At 33.6% G+C, this 16,284-nt stretch overlaps 1 protein-coding gene and 1 non-coding gene across 3 annotated transcripts in view; both read right to left on the bottom strand.

The window, feature by feature from the left end:
• EPHA6 (EPH receptor A6) overlaps nt 1–16,284 on the bottom strand; it is an 867,849-nt gene that overhangs the window by 731,574 nt on the left and 119,991 nt on the right. The gene's annotated exons all lie outside the window — the stretch shown is intronic.
• Nucleotides 9,036–9,226, bottom strand: LOC122230899. Its single transcript, XR_006207966.1, has one exon. It is a non-coding gene; the product is annotated as a U2 spliceosomal RNA (small nuclear RNA).

Here is a 16,284-nt window from a genome sequence, read left to right as displayed (position 1 = left end):
TAAGAATGTTCACTGGGAAGTACTTCTATTAGGGAAAAATTAGAAACAAATGAAAGATCTATAATAGGTCAATGGATAAATTATGGTTGATTTATACTTTAGAATACATAGAAATGTTAATATAGCTCATTAATCATTCATATAATTCAATAATTCATTCAATAAATATTTTTTAAGAACCTGTTATGTGTCAGATAGTGTTCTATTTAGGGCACACAACAGTGAAAATATAAGATAAACTCTCTGCTTTCACAGAATGTTTATTAGGTGATAACTTATTTTGAAGGAAATTAAGAAGAAACATTATGAAATATCACTGGTGAAAACTGCTATAGAGAAAAATAAAGTGAAGTAAGGTAAGGGGGCAGTGAGTGAAAGAGAAAGGTTTTCTTTTATAGAAGATAACCAAGTGATATCTGAAACTTAACTGAGGGGGCAAGACAAGAAGAAATATGGGGGAAGAGCATGAAAGGAGTAGGAAATAGATCAAATTGCATGAGTTGGGAGGAAGCACAACTTACTTGAGAAACAGCAAGGGGCCAGTGTGACTGGAGTTCAGTGTGCAAGGCAGGGAGTGGTAAAGAAATGAATTCAAAGAGAAAGCTGAGAAGAAAGACCACTAAGACTCAAGCAGGCATTAGAGGATTTTGACTTTCCCTCTTAATAAGATTTCAAATGACTGGAAGGTTTTGTCATGAGCAATGATGAGATCTGGCTTACCTTTTAAGTGGGTTATTCTGGTTATATGGATAATAGGCTGCAGAAGGCAAGTGAAGGAGGGTATCAGTGAATATGCTATTGAAATAGTTCAAGTGAGAGGAGATTAAAATAGCATCTAGATTAAAATAGCAGCAGTAAATGGATACTAGATATCTTTTTAAGGCTGACCTGATAGGACTTGCTAATCATTTGGATATGGAGGGAGGTATAAGAGAGCAGGAATGACAAGTATGAGATGTATCAGCACATGCTGATACAGAAGGTTGCCCATGATGTTATCAAGGGAGAGTGAAGAAATCTGCCTAAAACTGTGCAGAACCGGACCATTAAAAAAAAGGGACGGGGCCTGGAAAGATAGATACATATAAAGGGAATTTTCAACTTTTACTGTTTGTGGGCCCTGTTCCTGGGCTCCCTGGGAAGCTATACTTTAACATTTAGCAAAGCCAAAATGACTCCATGAAACCTCAAAGCATGGGCTCTATTTCTGCCCCAGGCACTAACTGTACAAGTGCTTAAAGAAAATAACCAAAAGGAGCATTCTAAATACAAAAGATAAAAAGTAAGAGACTTCCCTGGTTCCCATAAGATTAGAGTCATACGGGGCGCCTGGGTGGCGCAGTCGGTTAAGCGTCCGCCAGGTCACGATCTCGCGGTCCGTGAGTTCGAGCCCCGCGTCAGGCTCTGGGCTGATGGCTCGGAGCCTGGAGCCTGTTTCCGATTCTGTGTCTCCCTCTCTCTCTGCCCCTCCCCCGTTCATGCTCTGTCTCTCTCTGTCCCAAAAATAAATAAAAAAACGTTGAAAAAAAAATTTAAAAAAAGATTAGAGTCATACATCCCTGAACACAGTAGAAACTTAAGGTCTGCAAATTTCTGAAAAAGATCTTTATGTAATAATTTGTAAATTTTAATTTAAAAAAACGTATATGGCCCTACACCAAACGTTCCCTTCCCAGAGCAGTCACTTGGGCTCAAACAAAACTTTCTTCCATTTTTTTTTTTTTTAGAAATTCTTTTTTTTTTTAAATGTTTTATTTATTTTTGAGAGAGGGGTGGGTAGGGGCAGAGAGAGAGGGAGACACAGAATCCCAAGCAGGCTCCAGGCTCTGAGCTGTTAGCACAGAGCCCGAGGTGGGGCTCAAACCCATGAACCGTGAGATCATGACCTGAGCCAAAGTTGGACACTTAACCGACTGAGCAACCCAGGCACCCCATAGAAATTTTAAAATGTTTGTTTATTTTGCATCAACAATACTAAGTTTTAATAGTAGTTAACTCTAATAGAGGAAGTGGGAGCTAAAAACTTCACATTTTTTTACTTCATGGACTTTGATATCATTTGAGTATTTTATTATTAACATATAATTTGTATAATATTTAAAGCAATTTTAAAATTGTTTCTGTAGTGAAAGGAGAGATGATAAAATGAGCCTTAAAATTAGAAGTGACTATAGTTCTGTTAATTCATTTATAATTTTCAATAATGTAAATACTACATTTACAAATACAACTTCTCAATAGTGATTTAATAATTTGAAATGTAAATCCTATACTTTATTTTTCAATGATATAAATGAATTTCCAAATGCAATTTCTTGTTAAAAAATTAAATATTTGATTGGCATACAACAAAGCATGGCAAACCTAAGTTACATGGTATGGTGGAAAACATAGGCTATGGAAAATCCAGAAAATCCTGAATTCAAATACTGACCCTGATACAAAATAGAAAGTAAGTTTAGAAAACATATCTATTATGTACTAGTCACTGTGCTCAGTGGTGCTTACCAGGCTATTGAACTAAGGCTCCAACAATAACTAGCTCACCTTCTTGTCTGGAGGGGGGTAGGAGAGGATGCTAAATGATGACAGTCTATGCCTGGTATAGTGTGGAAGAATGGGGACAAGTACTCAGCTTGGGTAATAAAAAAAGGATTAAGTGTTCCGAGAATCTTGGCTTCTAGGATTAGGGCTACTCCCTTTTCTGCCTTTAGCTCAAACCATGTGAATCAGTTTCCTAGGTTGCTAAGAAATAGTAAGTGAACTCTACTCTTTAATTCCTATCTTCACCAGAGACCATGCTGTTTCATGACTACCTCAGGTCACAGAGATCTCTTTTTTCTAAAATGCTATACATGTATGGACTATGATACCAAGTTTGCATTTATAATGTACTCAGTGCACAGTTTTTCTGTCTTTGTAAATAAAGGAACGAGTTTTGGCTTAGGTCATGATCTTGTGGTTGCTGAGTTCAAACCCTGCATCAGGTTCTATGCTGACAGTGCTGAGCTTGGAGCCTGCTTTGGATTCTGTGTCTCCCTCTCTGTCTGCCCCTCCCTGGCTCAGGGCTAAGGCTCTGTCTCTGTCTCTTTCAAAAATAAATAATAAATAAATAAAATAAAACTGAGGTCAGCCTAGATAGAACTTCATTAGTTAAAAGACACTGAATGAAAAGGACATTATTTTAGGAAGTGAAGGACACAAATATTTTAACGTTAAGACCATTAAATTTGTGAATATAAAGCATCTAATGTTAAGACTGAATTTCCAGTAGTCAATGTGGATCATGGGTGAGGCTCAGATAAAATTTCAGGGCAACAGAAAATATTTTGATTAATATCTAGCCTTCTATGATTATGGCAGGCACAGACAAGACGTTCTAGAGGAAGTAAGTTTAAGCAGTAGAGGAAAAATGGAGGAGAAAGCACTAAACACACTGATATTTAAATAGTAGGGACAGAAAAGAAAAAAATACAATTTAAAATTGTATGTGCATAGAGTCAAACATTTCAGAGTTAATTCTCCTCATGCCTCTTTCCTTCTTTCCTTTTTAATGTTTTTTAGTCATTAAAATTGTTACCTATTTTAATCCTATATCTTATAATCCCAATAATTATAGAGGTTTAATGTCATGTGCTATACTAATAGATAGTACTATTTAGCATTTAGTTTAATTCAATCATTTAATTCTCAAAATAATCCCATGAAGTCATTAATTATTATGAACCAAACCTTACTATATAGAAACTGAGGCATAGAGTGGTTAGGTAATATCCCCAAAGTGACACAATAAATAATGGAGCAGAGTTTTCAATCGATAGCCCACCTTCTCATTAACTACATTACTTCTATATATTTTATATCATTTATTACAAGTAGTTACTTTTGTTTCATGTTATCATTTTCTCTTTAATCACTTTAGTTAAATTCTATAATTATATTTAAAAGAAGTGAAAAACCACCTACAACTCCTCTCTGTTAATCTGTAACTTTGCCAGATTCTCATTTATATTGGACCTGGTGTATACCTATGAATAAACAGCAGTGTTCTTGGTTTTGAATTAATAATCAAGTGCAACAGGCATAATAATCCGACACCAAAGTTTCATGTAACACCATCTTTGTTTGGTGTTATGACAGTATGTAGGGCACACAACAAAATTCCATACATAGCAAGAGGCAAGAGCACAGCATGGCCTCCAAATGTCCCACTCACTCATAATTCAGCACACACAGTCAAAAGAGGCAATGCAGGGTGTGTGAAGACAACCTCATTTCAGAAAACCAATCAGCGCTGGGGCCCCTGAAGCTTTTACACCTTGCTCTAATCCTCTGAGTATCAATATTGGTAATTATTACCCAGTAAGCCATCTCAACAATCGGTACAGTCATTTGGTTTAAAAAGTAACTTGGCAAGGTTCTCATTTATCTTGGATCTGGTATATACTACAAATTCCTTGAATTTGTGGTATAAGGAGGCTTTCCGGAGATAGAGAAAAGATGACTAACCACGTATTCATACTTTCTTCCATGTTATAATTTGTAATATGAAATTATTTCATGTAATTAATATGTATTAAAATGTAATTACATGTTAAATGCTTATTGACTTTTTCTTAAAATTTAATTGATTTTTAAGATATTTAACCTCTTCTAACTTTCAGGGAAGCAAAGTAACATCAAAGTAAAATCTTACTGATTTGCTACATTTTCCTATAGGTTAAAGAGTGTACTGATCTCTAATATTTGAAATATATTTTAAAATATCCAAAATACCTAAACTTACACCAAAGTCAAATATGAACTATAACAGAATACAGACTGAGTAGTCACAAAAAATTTTAGTTTCATGGTGCCTGGGTAGCTCAGTCAGTTAAGAGTCTGACTAATTTGTGGATTAAGCCCTGTGTCGGGCTCTGCACTGACAGACAGCCTGAAGCCTGCTTGGGGTTCTCTCTGCCCCTCCCCGGGGTTCTCTCTGCCCCTCCCCTGCCTTCTCTCTCTCTCTCTCTCAAAATAAATAAATAAACATTAAAAAAATGTCTTCAGTTTCTTTTGTGTGGTAGTTGACAAGCAATAACAGAAAATGTCCTTGATGTCTTATAGGACATACCAAGCATATAAAGTACATATGAAAGCAATTGATCTTTAAACAACCTAATTTTTAAATGAGTATGTCTATTTTAAGAAACATACAAGTTATATTTTACCAAAGTACAAATGAAAATCCCAATTTTTGCCCTCATACTTATTTTAAAATGGTTGGGAAAAATTATCTAAAACATGTACAGATTTTCATTTTTTTTTAAATCACATGAATTTTATTGAGAAAATGTTGACTTACTACAGTTTTGCTCTATATTTTCTTTTCTCCACGTACATTTTGGAGGCTGATATTATTTCCTGGGCATCAGAATCATAATGGTTTTAATAATTGCAAATTTGCTCTCCTTCACTTTTCTGCAGCCTTTAAGATATGCTTAAAGTTCTCAATTTAAATCTATTGATTTTATTAGTAATTATAGATTCATATATTTTTTATCATTTATAGATATAAATCTGTAAGTACAGCTTTGTGCTGCACTGATTTTTACATTTTTTTTTTTTACTTAACCCTCAAAAAATCTACAAAGTTTAGGTAACATTATTTTTGTTATTTTAGATAAGAAAACTAAATATGGAATTGTTAAGTGCTCTGATAGTCATACAGATCTATATTCTAATTTTTTCAGTCTGGGAGTATATGCTACTTACTAGAATAAGTTGAGAACCCATCCTAATTCCAATATCTGGCTTACACAACCTTCATTAGTCTTGGTCACATACAAGTTAGCTGCCCATTCAATTTGTCCACATGTATAATTCAGACAACATAGGGCAAGTGAAAATTATTTCATTTCAGGGAACCCATCAGCTCTGGGGCTCCATACTGGACAACACAGGTCTATAAGTAGAATAGACTCTTAGGGGGGATGGTAAATAAGGAATCACAAAATCTACTTAGTGCTTGCTATTTCTACTAATCCAAGGGAAAGGTGATGCTATCATGAACCAGAGTGGTTACAATAATGGTTTTAAAAGGCAACCAAGAAACAGACTCTTAACTATGGAAAACAAATTGATCATTACCAGAGGGGAGGTGAGGTGGGAGGATGGGTTAAATAGGTGATGGGGATTAAGGAGTGTACTTGTTGTGATGAGCACTAGGTATTGTATGGAAGCTTTGAATCACTATATTGTACACATGAAAATAATATTACATTGTATGTTAACTAACTGGAATTTAAATAAAACTTAAAAATAAATAAATAAAATTAAAATTTTATTTTAAAAGAAAAACTTCTGTACATATTTATAAGGAAAGCCACAGAAATTTGCCGTTGAACCCATTGTAAAGTTTGAGGTAAATGTTAAGTCAAATATAACTCCAAGTTTTTGTTTAGAGTTACTCGAATGCTGGATCTCCCTTTTATGAAACAGCGATTACTGTGGAAGGAACAGGAAGAGGTGATAATAAGGAGTTCAGATTTGCATAAGTTATATAAGATGCCTGACACACATCCAAGCTGAGCAGGTACAATTCTGGATGCACAAGTCTGAGTTCAGAGGAGAAATCTAGGCTGGAATATAAATTCAGGATTTAGTTAATATAAAATCTAAGGCTCAATAAAACCACATGAAGACTAAATGGCAATATAAGAGTCAAGTTACTGATCCTTGGAGGAGAAATCAACCAAGGAAATAGAAAACATAAGAAAAGAAACAAAATAGAGTGATGTTATGAAAACCAACTGATACAATTGTTTCAAAAAGGAGGTAACTATTATATATGATTAATGCTGTTGATAGCTCATGTAAGACAAAGGCTGCCAAATTTGACAATGTGAGCATTATAGGTGATCTTAAGATGAGTTTTTTTGGCAGAACAGTTGGACAAAAATCAGACTGGAATGGTTTTGTGAGAAAAGATGGGGAATACAGATAGCTCTTTCATGGAGAAGTAATGAGATAATATATAGATAATTGTTCAAGGATTTTTTAGAGAAGTGTATAGTAGCTGAAGGGGATGAACATATGGCAGTATATTTATATGGACACATATATAATACAATTACAATTGATGATGCATTAGATTAATACTACTAATATTAAAGAATACATATCATGAATTGCATAATTCACCTTGCTTATATTTCAATGATAATTTCCCAAATCTTAAATTCACCTTCTTTGTTATGTCCTTTATGTTAATAGTTAATTTTTATAGTTTATTCCCCAGGAAAATAAAGATTTCTAGCTCACCTTTCATCTACAATTTTTAATATGATTATGTGCATACATATATATGTATGTGTACATATATAAATATATACACACACCTGTATGTATACTCACATACAGATATAAATATGGTCTGTACTGAGACAAAATGACAGGTTTAAACTAAATTATCTCTTAGTCCCCAGACTATTTCTAAAGGACTATAATCCTTTCTTACAGCCTCTCCAGAGACTTGCTTCATTCATTGAGAGCAGTTATGCAGAGAGCTATTGCTAAACTTCACCTGTCACTATAAACTCCTAAATATGATCTACTTATGACCCTTTCTTCTTGACTGGAAAAAATATGTTTGGCACTTCAATTAAAATTATTTATTGATTAATACGATTAGTTAAGTTATTTTTTTCTCTGTCTCAACCTGTTAGAAAATTTTGTTCCTTGGTCCATTTTTCTCTTAACAATTGCTGCCTCTTTTCAGTTTTGCTAATCCGTACTATAAAGAAGTTAGAGCAGCTAAATTTGTCAATGATGCTCTCATTATAAAAAATAACCCAGGGTGCCTGAGAGGCTCAGTCGGTTAAGCATCCAACTTTGGCTCAGGTCATGATCTCATGGTTTGTGGGTTTGAGCCCCGCATCCAGCTCTGTGCTGACAGCTCAGAGCCTGGAGCCTCCTACAGATTCTGTCTTCCTCTCCCTCTCTGCCCCTCCCTCACTAGTGCTCTGTTTCTCTTTCTCTCTCAAAACTAAATAAAAATATTTAAATAAAATAAAATAAATAAAATAAAATAACCCTACGTTATTCCTTACTTTAGGGTTTATGTTTTTCCTTCCTTTAGGGTTATTTTTATTATTACTTATTTTATGTAGGCTGATACTAAACAGTTCACTTTCACTGAATGTTTATTCAATGCAACATGAAAAAGTTAGAATTTTTAAAAATATGATTTGGACCACCATTCTAGTCTGTCCAAAATAGCAGTCTGTTAGACCATTAAGAAAAGACAGTAGCCACATATGCCAAAGTTGCTTTACAGTTTCCAGGCAGGTGAACCCATAAATTATTCTGAAATTAATAAACACAACATATTAGGAATCAATAGCCTATTTTATATATAAAGCATGTTTTTAGGCCAAGTATTTTTTTTAACGTTTGAATTTGTACATTTAGTTCTATCAACAAACTTGCTATGTAATTAATATTTTATAATCAATTTATCTCACTTCATGGGGACAGAAACATAATGATACATTGACATATGATCACTTCTATCAAGGAGTTTATAACTGAATACTAGGGAAAGAAGAACAAGAGTAACAAAACAAAATCCCCTGAAATAATAATTGTAATACAAGGCAAATGAGAGGAAGGCTTTAAACCAAGTATAGGTTACTGTATATTTTTCTGTGAAGAAGTTGGCAAGACAATTATAAACAATTAGAAAGATATCTCAAACTTTAGAAGTAACACGCTGGGATTTAGTTGACATGTAGACATATACCACTGTAATATTACCTTACACATATGCAAAGATAATTCCTACTTTTGTGCACTTATTTCAGAATTAAACTGCCAGTGGTATAACCTATTGCTTTTCGTAGATCTTTTATTTAAAAATTAACCTCATTTATTATGTTCCCATAGTTAAATTATGTTTTTTATTCTTTATTAATATATTTTTTGATTATTGCTAGGTGATTATATCTTTAAAAAGGCTTGAATGTGGGGTGTGTGTGTGTGTGTGTGTGTGTGTGTAGAGGTGCACCATTCCTGGAAGTACTGCAATAACAGATCAACGCACAGGAATGGATGGAGCAAGCTACTATGCCCCCTCCCTCCTCCAAAAATCTATTTAATATATTATCTTTAAATAGAGGACATATCAGATACTAAGCTAATAAGAACAAATACTACACATGATTTAGCCAAAAGGCCAAGAAGCAATTGACTGTTTTTAAAAAAATACGTCAGTTACAATTACAATATGCAACTTCTATTCATGGAATTACTATCACACATACATACACACACACACACACACACACACACACACCCCACATTCAAGCCTTTTTAAAGATATAATCACCTAGCAATAATCAAAAAATATATTAATAAAGAATGAAAAACATAATTTAACTATGGGAACATAATAAATGAGGTTAATTTTTTAATACAAGATCTAAGAAAAGCTATAGGTTATACCACTGACAGTTTAATTCTGAAATAAGTGCACAAAAGTAGGAATTATCTTTGCAGGTGTGAAATGTATCATTTCTCTTTATTGCAATTGCATTTCAATAACCTGAGTAGAGATTCATTATATTTCAAAATATACAAAATCTGAAATTTAGGTTCTGAGATTAGTCTTATAAAAAAATGCCCTTTTATGTTCATTTTGCTAACTCACTGACCTGTATCTCCAGAGTCCACCCAGATATAGAGAATTAACAACATTATATGAATATTTAGTTACGTTTAAAGTTTCACTTAGAATTAAGAGCGATAATATATACTGAGCTCGAGGTATTAGAAAAAAGAGCATTATAGAAATTATCTACTGCCATTTATGTAGTATATACAGAAGTGCTTGAAAAAGTTGATATCATTTTTATAATAATTTAACATTAAACTCTAGTATAATGGATTAGAAACAGCTTTATATTTTTATAGTATGTATAAAACAGAACCATGATTTTTTTAATTAGCTAATTTTGCATACTTTAAAACCATTACATTTCAAAAATATTTTTGAGAAGCCAGATGTTTTCCACTTCATTTTTAAAAAATGAAGAAACAAATGTTAAGTTCAAACTAAAAGTATAGACTTTTTCATGTACTCAACTCTGGGGCCTAAAAAGACAAACTGCCAAATAGGAAAAAAAAATCTTTCTACTTAAAAATATATGTTATTAAGGAATATGTTGTTTTCCTAGAAACTTTTCCAACCTGGCTCCTATGGAGCTGCAGCATGTACATCCAGAGGAGAAGTAACATCAGGGTCTGGTGAGGTGGTCTCTTCAGTGCCTTCTCGAATTTTCCCCCCTTTTAGCAGTGTTGGAAATAGGTCTGGAAAAGCATAGGAAAGCTATATCAAATTTTCCTTATGAGGTTTTTTCCATACTGTTTTAGCAACTTTGCATGGTGAAGGTGTTATATGGTATGACACACGTATTCATTTTCACTAATGAGTCCTCTCATGTAAAATTAACAATATCCTCAAGAAAAATATAATTACATTGTATTAATTCAAATCAGGCTATATTTGAAATTATGCTTGTGTGAGTCAGATCAGAAACATCCTTAGAACTACACACACATAAAAATGATTTCTAAGAAAAACTGAAGTATTTAGGGTGGTATCCTTTATAAAAAATGAAATATGATGCTTTAGGACAATATAAAACTTTTGATATGTTATCTTTATAAGCTACATTTTCAAAAATATTTAAATAGTATATGGCCCTATACAGTCCAGAAAAAATGAAATGCATTGTTTAATGATGATAAATAAGAATTATTTCCATGTGTAATAATAATTTTACATACATATGTCACATATATATGAAATAGTTATATATTTGTGTTTACCGAAAATGAAAGTATCACTAATTACATTTCTAATGAATTGAATGAAAAAGATAAGATTATATGTTGGCAAATATATATATCATTTTTAGTTTGTTGAAATGATCAGCATAATTAGTTACAACATGAAAAATATATTTTGATTTGATTCTTCCCCAGTATTAACTACCTGGCATGTAGTAAAACTATTGGATGATTTAGTTATAGTTGTTTTCTAAAATCCATAAAAACGTTGGTAATGTGGGTTTTATCTTCTGGTTTAGTGAAAACGAACATAGTAATAATTTTTTTAAAAAGAGAGGTTGCTAAAACAGTAACTATTAATCTAAATACTCAATGTTACTGGATTAAACTTTACAAGGCTTGGATGGACACTAGAGAGCCAATAAATTTGAATTTCTGTAGTATAATTGAAAGTGGATATAAATTGTAAACAGTATCACCATTTTTTATAGTGCTAGTATACGGAAAAAAGAAGTAATGGAGAATACTTTTGTAATGCTAGAAACCAATACAATATCTAAAATGATCATATTTAAAGGATTTTTTGGGAGGCACCTGGGTGGCTTAGTCGGTTAAGCCTCCGACTTTGGCTCAGGTCATGATCTCGAGGTTCATGGGTTTGAGCCCCACACTGGGCTCAGTACTGACAGTACAGAGCCTGCTTAGGATTCTTTCTCTCTCTTCCCCTCCCCCACTTGTACACAGTCTCTCTCTCTCTCTCTCTCTCTCTCTCTCTCTCTCTCTCTCCCTTTCTCTCACTCTCTTTCTCAAAATATATAAATAAACTTTATAATAATGAATAAATAAAAATAAAGGATTTTTGTGGGGAGCACCTGGGTGGCATAGTCAGTTACACATCTGACTCTTGATTTTGGCTCAGAGCACGATCTCATGGTTTATGAGACTGAGCCCTATGTCAGGCTCTGTGCTGACAGTGCAGAGCCTGCTTGGGATTTTCTCTCTCCCTCTCTCTCTCTCTCTCTCTCTCTCAAAACAAACATTTTCTAGCTGATGTTTTCATATTTAGGATTGATGGTCCTTTAGGAAAAAAACATTTGAATTATTTAATTGTTTTATGGTACTTAAATTTGTTAATACTTATTTCAATGTCATTTGCCTTCCCACTTGTGTACTCTAAATTTATAACTTTATCTAAAATTCACTAATACTTGAAAACAATGTAAATTAATATGAATACTATAAATTAATTTCTACAAATATTCTTATATCCACTTACCATATGACTGTGACATAGTTATACATATAGTGAAATTACAGTTACACAATATGTAGTTTGCTTAATGAAATACAATATCAGTAGAAATGTCTATTTCTGCTTGATATTGATATATTTTGTTGGATTATTCTAGGATTCTGTATTTGGTTATTTCGAAACACATTTCAAAAATAATAAGGTATGCTGAAAAAATTGACTCTAAAAAACAAATGATAATTTACAATTAAGATAATAAAACTCAAATGTGTTAATATAATTTCTTTAATAATAATGACAGAATAAAATTAGAATTAACCTTTAAGAATAAACTCTAAAAACAAAAATGAAGACCAAAGCTTGATTCAAGGAAGGAAAATCTGGGAGAAATTAATACTGTCCTGTGACTTAAATTTAAGTTAAAAATCACAAGAGTCGATTTATAAACATCCGTCTTTGTGGCTTAAATGTTTGCAAATTTATTTCTCCCTGTGGGAAAAGAACTCATTAAAACAGGGAAATATATTTCACATTTTGATAGAGAAGCTCTATTTAACTTACTCAGAATGAACAGAAAATACCGGATGGGGAACCAATGATTTAACAACAGAAACTTCTAAGGTGAAGGTGTTCACCAATACAATATTGCAAAGACTTAAGGAAAATCATCTGTAATCAGAACACCTGATTATGAACAATAAGAAAACCTGCAGAATTGAAGGTATGTTCAGAGGCAACTTGCTGTGACAAAAACCTACAAAATAGAAGCTGTGTTGTCTTTAAGATCAGCTATAACATAAGCAAATAAAATCTTTCCAAGATATCTACAAAAATAAGAGTTCGCAGAGTTCCCAAGTGTTCATTAAGTATTCAATTTAAATATGTCTTTTAAATTTGAAGGTGCCAAAGTTAAAACATACAACAATAATAAAATTAGTTTGATTTTCACAAATTCCTGGCTAATAGGTTGGCACTTTGCATAAGCAAGAAGAATTCAAAACTGAAAAGAGCGAACTATGAAAGAAAAAGAAAAAAAAAACTGAACCAGGGAAAAGTTTGGTCTGAACAAAAGCACAGTCTAAGAGAAACATGTTCAAAGTTATGACAGATAAACCAGGCATATTATAGAGGTGAAACTAGTAAAAACTTCATTTTCCATGATTTAGTAATGAAATACAGGGTTCATAAATGGCAAATTCTTTTTTCTTCCTGGAAGATTATTACACCACATAATTAAATAGACATGCCACACATATGTACTAGTTGATATTAGCAAAATTTTAAATATCAAATTGTTTTAGGCAATTTAAGGCAATGTCTTATAAAAGATTGAGTATGTACTTCAGTTTAAAGGAAAGAAAGTGAAATTTTCTAAGTATATAGATTCTCAAGTATTAAGGTGAGTAAGCAGAAGAATGGTAGCAGCTCATGAACATCCTTAATTATAAACTTCATTATAGCATAAATAAAGATTAATACAATTATTCAGTTATTAAATAAAGGGTTTTAAAGTTCCCAGTGAGTATCTAATTAGCTTAGAGAGCAATAAAGAATGAATAGAAAACAACTGGTAAGGTTACATGGAGGGACTAAGACCAATCTGAATTTATTGAAGACATGCAAAATAATTTTGCACAGCATCAGGAAGAAATGAGAGAACTATAATAACAAAAAAGAATTCCTCAGTGAAACAAATTTTGGGAAACCTGAGAATCAGATTTAAGTGTTGTCTGCATGTTTGTGTTGGATTATTTATTTTTATAATTTAAAATATTTCAGTCTTTAAAATGCTATTTTAACTTAGGAAGGGTATGCTATTCCTTTTTTTTTCGAAATTTTTAATGCTTATTCATTTTTGAGAGACAGAGTGCAAGCAGGGGTGGGGCAGAAAGAGAGGGAGACACAGAATCTGAAGCAGGCTTCAGGCTCTGAGCTGTAATCACAGAGCCCAACACAGGGCTTGAACTCATGAACCCTGAGATCATGACCTGAGCTGAAGTTGCATGCTTAATCGACTGAGCCACCCAGGTACCCCGATATGCCTCTATTTTTGATGAAATACATCATGGGACATTTCTCCCCAGCGTACACTTTAGATAACAGTGGCCTACACTGAAAAATATAATATGTGGCAATGGGAGAGACTTATGGTAAAAAAATGACAAAGTTTTCTGTTGAGCTGCCATTGAAAATACTGGGATTCCCTCAGCACATTTCCAAATCTAACTCAATGGACATATTGAGTTTAGTAATAGGTAGGGATAAGAGATTATAAAAGTGCTTGCTGGTTTTGACATGCTTTCAGGTAAAAATAGTCCTTAAGTCCAGGGTATGAAAGGTCATTAACCTATCCCACCTTTTGTTCCCCTTATGATAATGCTGATAGGGTGCAGCAATATCCTTGGAACCCTGGAATTTTCTACTCTAAATATAACCATCCTAGAATGGTAACTCCAGTGCACTCCTGGTGAACTGCTTTTCTAGCCTAAAATAAAGGGAAAAAAATGTTCTAAGATTGAGTTTTGTTTGCTTGTACAGAATGGTATTAAAGATACCCATAACTTCCCAGAAAAGAAGAAATTAAAGAGAGATATATAAGAATATCTATGTATAGGGATGTCTGGGTGGCTCAGTTGGTTAAGCATGCTCGCTCGCTCTCTCTCTCTCTCAAATAAACTTTAAAAATAAAGAATATTGGGTGCCTGGGTGGCTCAGTTGGTTAAGCATCTGACTTCAGCTCAAGTCATGATTTCACAGCTAGTGGGTTTGAGCCCCATGTAGGGCTCTGTGCTGACACCTCAGAGCCTGGAGCCTGCTTAGAATTCTGTGTCTCCCTTTCTCTGCCCCTCCCCCGCTCGCGCTCGTGCTCGCTCTCTCTCTCTCTCTCTCTCTCTCTCTCAAAAATAAACATTAAAAAAATTAAAAAAAAAGAATATCTACATATACTTTTGGCAGAAGGTAAAAGTAACATGAAGTTATGACAGGATGGCCAAGTGGGGGGAGGGGAACACCTCAAAAATATAGCCTCATAAGAGTCACAAATCTTAAAGGATAAATAAAATTTCACAAGTCCACGGTTTTAAATGTTACTATATCAGTTATTTAGAAAGACTATTAAAAAAACTACAAGGGCATGTCTTCAGCCTTTGATATAGGTAGGCTAGCTTCTGATAAATTGTCTTCTACTAATAGTAAGAATAAACTCTGGGGAAAAACTGGAAGAGACTTAAGGGAGGCAGAATCTAAAGGAGATGAATGAGATCTTTGAAAGAAAAGTGCTGGTGACACTGGTGCTGTGTCAGATTTCAGACACCCTCATAGTGAGGGCCCACAGTCTCTTAATATAGGGGGGCGACTGGAAGGGAATAGAAAGAGCTCAATTAGAAAGCTGTTTTACTGAATCTCTATGGAGGAATCAGAAGTTGGACTTTTGACTTTCAGAGCAGCTGGAAATGAGGGCTGGGGGTGTGACTGTGGACAGCCAAAAAAGGTGGGGTCCAAAAGCTGCACATACACATCACTCAAACTGCTCTTTTTCTAAGCAAGGCTAAAAGCAGCCCAGAGGAAAAAAACTGAAAGCCTTGAAAGAGCTTAGCAGAGATTTTAGCAGTTGAGTACCCCAAGGGAGGTGAATTCACAGTTAAGTCTCAACAAATTCAGACTTTGTAAATACTCCAGCTGTCCTTGTCTGCAGACTAAGGGATTGTTTCTACAACTAAGTGCAAAACAATTAATAGACTGAATAGCCCTAACAAAGCCTAAAACCAAGCCTCCAAAAAAAATCAAGGTAATCTACAAGTAATTTAAATTGCCTGCTAGAAGACTAGTCAAAGGTTTTCAGAAGAAAATTTCAATATCCAGTCTTTAAAATACATCATTCACAATGTTCAGTATATAATAAAACTTACTAAACATGGAAAAACAAGAAAATGTGAATCAGTATCAAGAAAAAAATCTGTCAATTGAAACAAATAGACAAGACAGCAGCTAAGCAGAAATTCTGGAATTGAACAATGCAGTATCAGAAATTTTAAAAAAAATCCATTAGTTTAAATTAAAAATACATTGGACAAAATAGAAAAAGAATCAGTGAAACATGGGTTAATAGAAATAATCCACACTAAAGCATACAGAGGGAAAAGACTGAAAAACAGAAAAGGGAATACAACCTCAATAACCTGAGAGCTAATATGAAGATACCC

This window comes from Panthera tigris, chromosome C2 (genome assembly GCF_018350195.1).
Source record: "Panthera tigris isolate Pti1 chromosome C2, P.tigris_Pti1_mat1.1, whole genome shotgun sequence".
Classification (NCBI taxonomy): Eukaryota; Metazoa; Chordata; class Mammalia; order Carnivora; family Felidae; genus Panthera; species Panthera tigris.
Note: the sequence above shows the minus strand (reverse complement) of the source record. Positions and strands in the feature narration are given on the sequence as shown.